Source organism: Centroberyx gerrardi, chromosome 1 (genome assembly GCF_048128805.1).
Source record: "Centroberyx gerrardi isolate f3 chromosome 1, fCenGer3.hap1.cur.20231027, whole genome shotgun sequence".
NCBI classification, from domain to species: Eukaryota; Metazoa; Chordata; class Actinopteri; order Beryciformes; family Berycidae; genus Centroberyx; species Centroberyx gerrardi.
In genome coordinates this window covers 27,969,376-27,981,213 of record NC_135997.1, presented here as the reverse complement: position 1 = coordinate 27,981,213, position 11,838 = coordinate 27,969,376, and positions in this window count along the sequence as shown.

Below are 11,838 nucleotides of genomic sequence, written 5' to 3'. Positions count from 1 at the left end.
ACACGTATAATACTGTTTTAAACCAATGACTTGGTATTTAATCGTTAAATTCAATAAGTGAGCATCCAGATTAATATTTGATATCATAATAATAATGAAAAATCCCTTAATATGTGCAATTTTTAACTATAAAGGCTGAATATATTACACTGTGCAGAATACATACAGAACAGAGACTCAATTGGACACTGTACAGTTCACCTTTCATTGCTACTGCACAAGTTATATGTCAAAACACTCCTACAGACCTGAACTTTCACCCAAATTGGACCCCTGGGGGACCCCACAGGGGGACATTAGCTGAGGAGGAAGTAAAATTGCCCATCTTTATTGAAAATGTTCTGTTTGCAAGATAAGAGGAAAACCAGTCTAGGGCTATGCCATTAATACCAACCATATTCTGAGGTGGTTAATCAATATGACATGGTCCACTGTGTCAAAGGCTGCGGTGAGGTCTCAGAGCAATAAAATGGCACAGTCACCTGAGTCCACAGACAGCAGTACGTCATTTAGCACTTTAAGTAGGGCAGAGTCTGCGCTATGCAGTGCTCTGAAACTGGATTGGAATTCACTATGTTATTAACATGTTTGAAAAGCCTAGATGGCATAATATCAGTGGAGCAGGTAGTAAGTCTCATCTGAGAAACAATTTTTATAGGAAAGAGTGGGTTCAAAGTGGTTTAGGACAGCAGTACTGACTGGCGTGATAGAGAGGTCTTGTGCAGGGGGTATGATGTGTGACCTAAACCAAGTGTCTGACAAAGAAAGTTAGAAATTCTTCACAAGTAGTTAGGGAGACCTCAAAGCTAATGCTGTTAGGGGGCAAGTGACTGAGTTGATAGTGGAGAACAGGACCCTGGGATTATGGGAGTGACCTGTGCAGTGTCCAATTTAGTCAGAAAATGTCACAGTGTGACAGTATGGCTGACTTTGAGGGCCTGCCATGACTTTTCTTTAACAGCTTGGGCCTAATGTTAATGTGTAGTGAAAGTACAGGTCTGTAGGTTTTTTCACATATAACTTGTGCAGTAGCAATGAAAGGTGAACTGTACAGTGTCCAATTTAGTCTCTGTTCTGCACAGTGTAATATATGCAGCCTTTATAGTTAAAAATCTTATGGCATTTTTCATTATTATTATTATGACATCAAATATTAAACCTAAAAATCGAACGCACAGTAAGCCTACATTGCAGGATTTTGGAGTAATAAATATGAATTAATTACATCATAATAATATTTCCATTATGTCCCGATGATACTCCTGTAAGGACGTATTGTGTGTCTGTGGTACTTAGGCTAATTATGAGTTTACAGGTAGGCTACCTTATCATACTCTATGGTCGTTTTTAATCTCCTATTGATATAATATTTCTATATAGTTTATAGTCTTTCTAAATATCCCTCTAAAACTCATTGTACGATTTTACTATAATAATAATTTTTTCATAAGGGCCAAAATCAAAATAAAGAACATATTTGAGGAGAAAACTGCAGTCAATGAAAATTTTTTTTCCAATTGTTCTTTTCATGACTGATATTTCCATTATTATTATCCTGCTGCAAGACTTGTTATAAGACACTGCCTAGCATGTCATTCTTTTGACGCTTCATCTTGAAATTGTCCTTGTAAGGAATCCAAAATTCAACATAGGCCTCTATCAATCACCATGATAAGAGGTGCTGGTGTAGGTTAAAGAAAGTAGTCTTCTGCCTGCCTGGTTGTGGTGCTTAATCACATGCAAACATCTTGTTGCAGAGAAATCATTTGAATAGATTTTGACTGTGTGTTTCAGTTTATTGCTTTTCACTGGGAGTGTTGCTCATCTACATTGTTCCAACAGTTGCCCAGTGTATCACTATCCTCACACTGGTAACTGAACTATTTCATTCTAAAACAAGATATTTCCATTTGAAATATATGACATCTATTCTAACAAAATGATTGCAGGCATTGTTGATAGCACAAAATGAAATTAGAGTTCTTTTTAAATAGTAGCATAGTACATAATAGTGTTAACAGTGTAGTTAACTTAAGTCCCTGGTTGACAAAATGAGAACATTTTTACAGACTGGATCCTCAATAGTTTAGAGATATTGAATGATGAACTTCAGGTAATGATTTTTTTCTTTACTCCTAAAATTGATATATAGCAGTTTGACAATGAACTCTTGCTAAGAAATAATTACTCACATCTATTTGGTGAACAATGTTGCTGGAACCTAACCCAAAGTAGCTTGTGATGGGAGTCACATGTTGATCAGGCGTATCACATGTGCTGGCTAGTTATAAACATCATGGCCTACTTCTTTTTACTTGCCTTAAGGCATTTCCTGGTAATGTGGGCAATTGTATTTATCTCCTATAGGTTAAACCATGCAACATCTCACATAAATTTGATCTCTCTCTCTCTCTCTCTCTCTCTCTCTCTCTCTCTCTCTCTCTCTCCCTCTCTCCCTCTCTCTCTCTCTCTCTCTCTCTCTCTCTCTTCACCAACAGATGGCAGTGTAGTTTCAGTGCTGACAGTTAAAAAGGAGCCTTATTCATAAACTCTTCTACATCAACAGCAACCAAATGTTCATTTTGACCCCAGCAAAGAATGCAATCATTTTAAGTCATCAGAATTGTACCAGACATAGCTGACCATGTGTTGTTGTGAATTACTTGCAACCATAAACGTGGAAACAACTTGGGCACGCTAACAAATCACATGAAGAACCATATAACCATCAGTTTATAATCTGTTTATGTCCTAAACAGCTGAGGTACTTGTAGCTGCTAAGTCAATCCATATCAGTTGTTGGGTAAATGTCCTACATCACCTGAACACACCCTCTGCTGTCCTCAACTATGATTCAACAGAACACTCACATGTACTGAAGTCAATTGTGTAATTCACATTTATTGAGTCATGCTGAGATCACAAGATCTGTTTTCTCATGTAGAACTGGCAAAGACAGCAATCAATCAATCAGTCAAATATCATCTGAAAACTTAAAACAGATGCATACATATTTATGGACTCGTGCAGGGTTGGTCACCCTGCCAACATGAGTCCATGACCATGACCACGAGTCCATGACCATGACCACGAGTCCATGACCATGACCACGAGTCCATGACCATGACCACGACCATCCTGTAAGCCGAAGGTCACAGGTTCGATCCCCACAAGTCAAATAAGTCTAGTCTAGTCTAGTCTTGTTAACCCTATATAGCTCTTTATCACAGTCAAGTCTCAAAGGGCTTTATGTACCATCATACATGTCATATAGCATACTACATCATATATACATACTGCATGTATATACATGTCATATACATCATACGCATACTTCATATACATCATTTACTACATCATATACATACTATACATCATATACTACATCATATACATCATTTACTACATCATATACATACTATACATCATATACTACGTCATATACATCATTTACTACATCATATACATACTAGATATCATCTACTACATCATATACATCATATACATACTTCATACACATAATTTACTACATCACATACTATACATTATATACTATGTCATATACATCATACCATACTACACACAAACACCTAGCCACCCCAAAGAGTCTGAAGGGAATTGCTCAAAGTGAGTGTTTTCCACAGGGAGAGTGACGGGTCAAGCTTTGTTCACCTGCAGTCTGCAGAGTGGGAAGCTGCTAATGAAAGTGACAGCTTGCAGGTCCCACAGAGAAAGGAGGGGAGGGGATTGTGCTGATAGAGGACAAGAGATACTGTGTGGTTGTGTGTGAGTGTGTATGCATGAGTACAAGACAGATTGTGTGTGTGTGTGTGTGTGTGTGGCTAAGAGCTGGAACCAGACTGCAGTTCGGAGTGGACTCCAGCCAGCTATACAGTCAAAGCTGCAGCAGACCACAAGATGAAACCTCAGTTCAGTTAGCAGTTAGAGGAGCACAGGTGGCTGGGCTGACTCGACTCAGACTAACACTCTCACTGCACGCAAGGACGGATGACGCGATGGAGGAGAACAAAAGCAATGTATTATAATGAGTAATCAGTGTTATTCGTTCTGTTGTAGTGACCCGACGCACCGGCCGGCCGGGCCGACTGCCAGGAACGCCGGCTCTGCTCTGCTGTGGAGGGAAGCAGGTCAGCACATGCGAGTCCGATCCAGGAGTGCAAAGGGTTTTATACGTTTTGTCCAGGATTTCACTTTTTTTTAATGTACAACTACTACTAATTTCCAATGTGACATTACCACTTTCCTGCTTTTTCCAGTTTTTTTTTGCGTTGACCTGATTGCATCCCTGCAAATCAGCTGCTCTGGATAGGAAACAATGCCTTTCCGTTTCCACTCTTCTATCCAGGATACCACATGAGTACAGAGGATTTATTGTGCATCATTTTACGGAACGCCACTCAGGAAAACCTTCCGACTTTTCGGGTTGCAAGGAAGAACATTTTAGGGCACCATGTGGACGTTCAGGCATGAGGAGGAGCCTGCAGGAGGCGCCAGTGACATCTCTCCATACACCAGGGCCATCAGGCAACAATCACAAAATCTCATTGGCCCTTGAAAGGGGATCCAGAGAGAGATAAGATATTCTAATAATAACAATGATAAACTTTATTTGTATAACACATTTCAAAATAGAGTTACAAAGTGCTTCACATATTATAGTTATATTTCAGGAGAGATGGATTTTGTAAACTTATATATTACATTTCAAACGTTTAGCTGATGCTCTTATCCAGAGTCCATCAGTGGAACAAGCTTAAATTCACCAACATTACAAGCAATCAATAGTAAAGCAGTGCAAGGGTCAAATAGATGTTTTTCCTGTCTCCCTACAATGTTCATGTATTAAAAACAACCATAAAGTATTATAGTGGAGCACCAGGCGGAGAGTCAGGCAGAGAAGATGAACAAGTTTGTTGAAGTTCATGTCAAAAGTTGGGGCACCCCCCTCCTGTAGACATTCACCGACAATCCACTGGTGTGATTTCTTTGGGACATGATGCCTCGCCCCGAGGAGGAGGAGGAGCCCAGCCAGCAGCCGGTCTGGCAGTCTGTCATCTCTTTCTTCTGTAAAGGAATGATTGAAGGAGTCATACTGCTGCTCTTCCTCTGGCTCCTCATTCAGGTTCTGTTCACCAGAAACCTGGAAGGTACCGGACATGCCTCTCTGTTGTCTCACCTCACAGCTCACGCACTGTTGGCCATGCACCAAGAAATGTGTGTGTGTGTGTGTGTGTGTGTGGGTATATATATGTGTGTGTGTGTGTGTGTGTGTGTTGGGGAGGGGGTGACTCATAAGACAACAAGTTGAGCCATGGGGTTAAAACTCTGTTCAGCTGTTTCATTGCAAGAAATGTGTTAGTAATGATTAAATATGTGCTCTAAAGCAATAATGCTGATGCCACTGTTGCTCATCAGAGTTGCCAAAAACTTTGCCATCTCTAACACTGTGGTTTCAACTGATGGTAGCCTGGTAATGTGTTATTACATTCCATTACCAGATGTTATTATAGCAATAATACCCAAGAGGGCGTCCTATACTGCGATGCACGGTGGTGATTTCATAGGTATGAGGCACCGCTTAGTGCTGTTGGCATCACCATCATACCTATAATCACGTCCTCAAAGGTGTTATGGGATTTATACGTAAGTACATACGTTACTAATGCTGTACTGTCTGAAAAGTTCTCTCAAAAGAAGTATGTAGAATGTTTTAAATAGAGTAAAAGACAGGATAAGTGTCACATGAGTTAGCAGAGCCACCAGTAAAGCCCAGCTAGCCATGCTCTATGAATTATCAGCACGTTGGGATCAGATTGCTTGGCTGAAACTAGCCATTGTATAATCCCCATTAAGTCATTCCCCAAGTCACACTCACTCCATCATGTATGCTATCGTGCAAATGTTCACATCAGATAAAATTTCATAACCATATCACATTAATCATGACTACATTCATTTTAAATGCATTCTTAATGTGTCCTCTCTAATTCCCAGAGACTAATGTATGCGTTCATTAGTATTGTAACAAAACTCCAACGCTGGCTGATTGAGATAAATGTTAAGCTCACCGGTAAGCAAAGTTTCTCCTCCAAATCACAGAGACTTGGGCTGGTTTCCCAAAGCAAGATTACCTCACTCCCTTTTAAATCTCATGTACCTTCACTAGTAAGAGACTACATCATATGAATGAACAGATTAATTTTATCCAAGGCAAGAATAAGTGATACAATGTAAATAATGAATCAAAATGAATGAGGTCAGATGTACTGTCAGAGTATAAAACATTTGGACTACCTCCCTAATATTGAATTGCACTCAGGTCTACTGTATGTCTGAGTTTCCTCAAGCTATAAAAATCCTTCTCTAAATCTCCTCCCCTTCAAGACTGAAGTGGATTTAGCAGGTGAAATCAGTAAGGGATTGAAGCCTTCACCTGCTCAGTCTGCTTCATGGGAAGAACAAGTCACACATGTCGCCCCCCATGAATGATGCAGGCAACCATTGGGCCAATCAATAACAAGATGCATCATCCCCCTCAAGTTTTATCAAAATTGGACTGGTGGTGTAGCAGTCATTGCCTTGATTTCCTACATTTCCCAGAATGTCTTTCACCAACCTCAAACGACTGTGAACTTTGTCTATTTAGCTGTGGGTTGTAGGTGATTGGAGTAAAGTTAGATTAATATTGGATATTCTGTGGTTTTGTTTTCTCAAACACTGAAGCCAATGGTTGTAAATTGTTGTTCTTCTTCCAGTATTCACGCATTTCAAGTTATTGAAGGTGGAAAAATTAATATGCATCGAATATCCAATATCAAGCTAACTTTAGGTGGTTGTTGCTGTAGGTGGAAACAGTGCTATAGCTGTGAGGAAAAAGTGAGAGCAAAATGTGAGTCTAGAAAGAAGGGGGGGAAACCAACTAACTAACTAATTTCCCCTGCAGACTGGATCTGTGTATGTGTATTATGGGACAGGCTAAAAAGGTCTATGCATGATTGGAGTGAGTGAAACCACACTGACTTTAGAAACTCCACCCGTTAACACCAAAGTGCTGTGGTGGGTCAGTGATGTTGGAACTAAGAGAATCACTGAACAAAATATTTAAAATACTTAATTCATGCGTTGACTTAGTCACTACAGATAGAAAATCACCAAGCTACTTCCTGGATGTACAGTGCCCCAGCCTCCAGTTGGTTGATGCTTGTTTGACTTCTACCGTACTGCCTGGTGTATGAGCGCACACAGCATTTCCCCTATAGGGCAAACAGTGCATAAAGTAATTCCTCTATGCAGAGCACTTTCATAAAGCATTATACACAAATGAATGAACCAACAAATGAACACACAGAGCCTGGCTGTTATATTTTATATATATAAGCTAAAAATACATACAAGAATGAACGCTGGCGACGATCTATCCACAGAGAGGCAAAGAGAAGAAAAAGAGATAAGCAAAAGAAAACCCCAGTATATGATGTCAGGTATAAAAGTTGTTCATGATCACAGTTGTATCTGTTTTATAAATGGCTTTACTGTAAATAATCCCGCCACCCGTGATAAACAGCCTCTCTACCACCCTGTGAGGTCTAGATCTCCAAGCTGGACTCGTCTGCTCTTTGTCTTGTACAGTCGTCAGTCTGGCTGATTGAGCTTTGAGGATAAACACATTCTCGCTCGCACTCGTGGACGATCCTAAATGGGATACAATTAAGCAGCCTATTCATCTGTATTCAAATGAGTGAATATTTGACTCCGCCCACACACAAGCTCATAAACTCCTCCAGGGGGAAGGACAGCGCTTTAATGTGGAGCGACGTAAGACTTTTCGCTACGAGCCCCTTTGGCCTGCAGCGGCCATATTTATGGCATAACAACATAGCAGGCTTCACGGAGAATCATGCTCTAGTGTGATGTGTTTTGCCAGTAGGCGTGTAAATTCACCCCAGGATCAAGGAGTTAAAGGACGTATTTTCCTGCCTTGGTGAAGGTTAAAGAGCATGATAGGGTTTCTCATTAGGCAGGCACCCACTGATCAAATCAGAACTGAGACTACTAGTTGTTTTTTTTCACTTAATTTTGTTTTGTTGTGTTTTATTTCATTTTAATTTAGTTTAGTGTAGTTGCACAAGTGAAGTGAAGTGAATATAGAGGTGAAGTGTTAGAAACAGTGAAGAAACAAACTACTAATTTGTGCATGTGAAATAAATAATCTCAAAGGGTTTGTAAAAAATGACTATGACAAAATGACATCAGAAACAATATGGTTGAAAACAGCAAAGTAACAATTTGCATCAATGACCAGCAAGGGAAATACAATCAATTAAAATAGCCCTGATGCAGAAAATGAAATCACTGGGGAAGTAAGTGTGTAGTGAGTAGGAAGGTTTGTGTGTGTAGCTTTTTAACCTTTATTCAGAGAGAGTGAGTGTGCATGCTCTTTTTCAGCATTACTCTGCTGCATTTGTCGACCTTCCAATCACAAGCCCATTTCTCTAACCTCTATAGGCTATTGCCTGTGTGGTTATAAGTGTGTCAGCATGTGTATGCACACACGTTCAAGTAGTACTCAAGCAAATAATTCTTGGCATTGGATTTATCCTAACAGCGGTATCAGATGAATGGGCTTGCCACTAAGGACAATACAAAGAGTGCCAGAGAGTTTACAGTATTTGAAGTCAGTTTCGTATACTTTTCTGTGATTGATTCATCTTAAATTACATGATCTAAATTGTACTGATACAGTAAGCCCCACCTACAGTATCTGCCATACAGACAAGGTTAAAACAAACACCAAGATTAGTGCAGCTAAAAGCTAAATTGGCTAAGCTAAAAAAGGTCAAACTCACTTGTAATACATGGATACATGTAATTAGTACAACATGACAACACTACACCCACACACCCACACACCCACACACACACACACACACACACACACACACAAATTAACAGTCTATTTCCCCTTTTCAGAAAGTACTACCAGCTTCCATGAAACCTACATTAGAAAGTCATACATATTAGCTCTGTCTCTCCCAGGCCTGTTACAGAACAAAACCACTGAGGGGGCAAAACATTTTCCATCAATAGAATCATGCTCAGTGCACATTTTAACAGTTTTGGCTGTTGCAAGTGGATCTGCATACGGCTCTGCATATGTTCTTATATAACTTATATGCAGAGCATATGCATATAACTGCATCTCTGGGCAAAAGTGTTTTTTTTTAGCTTCAAATAATAAAGGGACAAAAATAACAACAGGTATTTGATAAAGTATAGTTGCTTATCTGCACTTTGAGAAGTTGGTTTGGTAAAATAGCTGCAATGCCATAACTCATAAATGAGTAAAATCACAATGACTATTAAACTATTTAGCTTAACTGTAGGACATTGCATATATTTTCATGATGAATTAAAACACTCACATCATGACTGAAAATGAACCTCTGTCCAAGGAAAGAGCAAATCAAAGCTAGGGGCCAGAACTGAGCCCTTAAATAAATATTACACACAAAACACAATAAAACTGGTAAAAAGGACAAACCACTATTATATCCAAACAAATACCCTTTAAAATGTAAGCCTTTTTTCTGCAGACTGACTTGCAAACTGATGTATTTCAAGCCAAATTGCTTGTTGAAGCAGATCAGTCTATCATATGACGGATTTGCTTAAGTGTTAAATGCTAATCCAAGCACTGTGAAATCATTCAAACAAATTGAAATCAAACTTGAACACTCAAGCCACTATGAGCAGGGATGGAAAAAACAGGGATTTGAAACTGAGGGCGCACTGATTTTATCTGAGGGTGAGTGGAAGCGGCCGGTCTCTCCTCTACCTAAAGAGGGGTGTGTGTTGGAGAGGGTTAGTGAGGTTCAGCTGATGCTTGTTGTCTCTTCCACACTTGCTCAGCACGCATATGTTTGTGTTGTCACAAACCAGACACACATATGTGCTGAAAGACTGTTAGTCATTTGCATCTCCAAAGCTTTAGGCAAGCATAGGAAAGATGTTGCTTACTGCCACTCCATTTCATATGTGTGTCTGTGTGTGTGTGTGTGTGTGTGTGTGCGTGCGTGCGTATGCATGTGAGAGAGAGATAGCAATAATCACTTGTGAGATGTGGAGAGGAGGGGCTGGATGAAAGGAGGGGAAGGTTAGGATGAGGAGGGGGAGAGATTAAGGAAACAACAAGGAGGATGATGATGAGGAAGAGCAATGGTGGAGTTCTGGTGGAGTGGGACTGTATGTATGTGTGTGTGTGTGTGTGTGTGTGTGGTGGGGGGACACTTAAAGGGGATCCTTTTACAGCCTCCTGTGATGAATCGTCAGCTCGGAGTGCTAAGCAAGACGTAGATCATGTCAATACCAAGGAGTTGTTTTGCAGAAAACCCATAAGCCAAATGATGTGTATGTGTGTGTGTGAGAGAGAGAGAGGGAGGAAGAGAGAGAGAGAAACAAAGGTGAGACAGTATACACACACATGCATGTATGGTGTGTGTGTGTGTGTGTGTGTGTGTGTGTGTGTTGAAGAGTGAGTCATCGTTCCCTTTCTTTTTGTTTGGATGTCGTTGTGGTGGATGTGTAGGTGGGTAGATCCAATAGGCAGCGTATGTATGGGACTACATACAAGGGAACTACAAGGTAAACACAGGACTTCACAACATAATGAGCCTTATTTTGATATTTATTATGCGGCAGAGTGCAAACATGTGCAATGCAAACGTTTCAACCCACTAGGGACATTTGATTAGAGAAACAGCATAAACATCAGAATAAGGGTTCATCATCATCAGACATGTTTTTGTTGCGAATGAGCGTATGCATATTGTGCTATTGCCTGTGTATATGTGTGCACACATGCATGCAAGTGTGGTGTCTGTAACTGAGACAATAGGAGAGAACCACTAATATATACAAATAAAGGAGATGGTAAAGCATATGTCTTTTGATGAAGGACAATTAACAGAAGAAACTGTTTATTTGCCATACGTGACAAGAAGAAAGCAGTGAAATGCCACATTTTGTTTTAACCCCTTTAGGTAGAAATTTATTTTTTCAGATTCAAATAACTTACACTTCTCTGCTGTTTAAATATAAGTGAAACACTGGTGGTAGGAATAATGATCCTACAATTCAAATGTAAGGAGTCAGAATGAAATTACAAATGTACCCACATGTGAACCCACATGTGGCTTTCCGGGCCTTTGGTGTGTCCTGTTCGTAATCCAGCCATGGAAATAAATAGGGGTTGATTGTTTTGGGTTTTTGAAGGCTGACAGATATTTCTTGGATTGATGCTGCCTATAGCTGATATTCAGAGCTGATATTCAGTGCTGATATTACTTGTGGAAAAGCCTCTGAAACAACATTTATACCATGGGACACTATAATTCTCCATTGAAACCCAGGATGATAAAATGAATTAAATATATTCATACATACTGAAATTCAATCAAAATGTTGATGAGAGGCTTAGACAGCTCAACATATTTCTACAATAAATAAGTCACCAGTCAAACTGCATCATATCAATCATACTGGAGCTGCGAGACACTGACTGGCAAATATCCAATTTCTGATTAGGCCAATATATTCGTTTATCCCTGGAAATTAGCTCTTGCTGGGACGATATGCCAGTAGCAAACGTTATTTTATATTGATTATTATTTATACAATAATCTGAAACATAAACATATCTGTCACAATTACAGCTGCTGGTTTTGCGTAGCTGCTATAGGTTTATTTGTCCAACGGGACTTTTCCCATCTATAATTTGTTCTCCTTAGACATAACAAGACCAACTAGAAGGGCACTCGG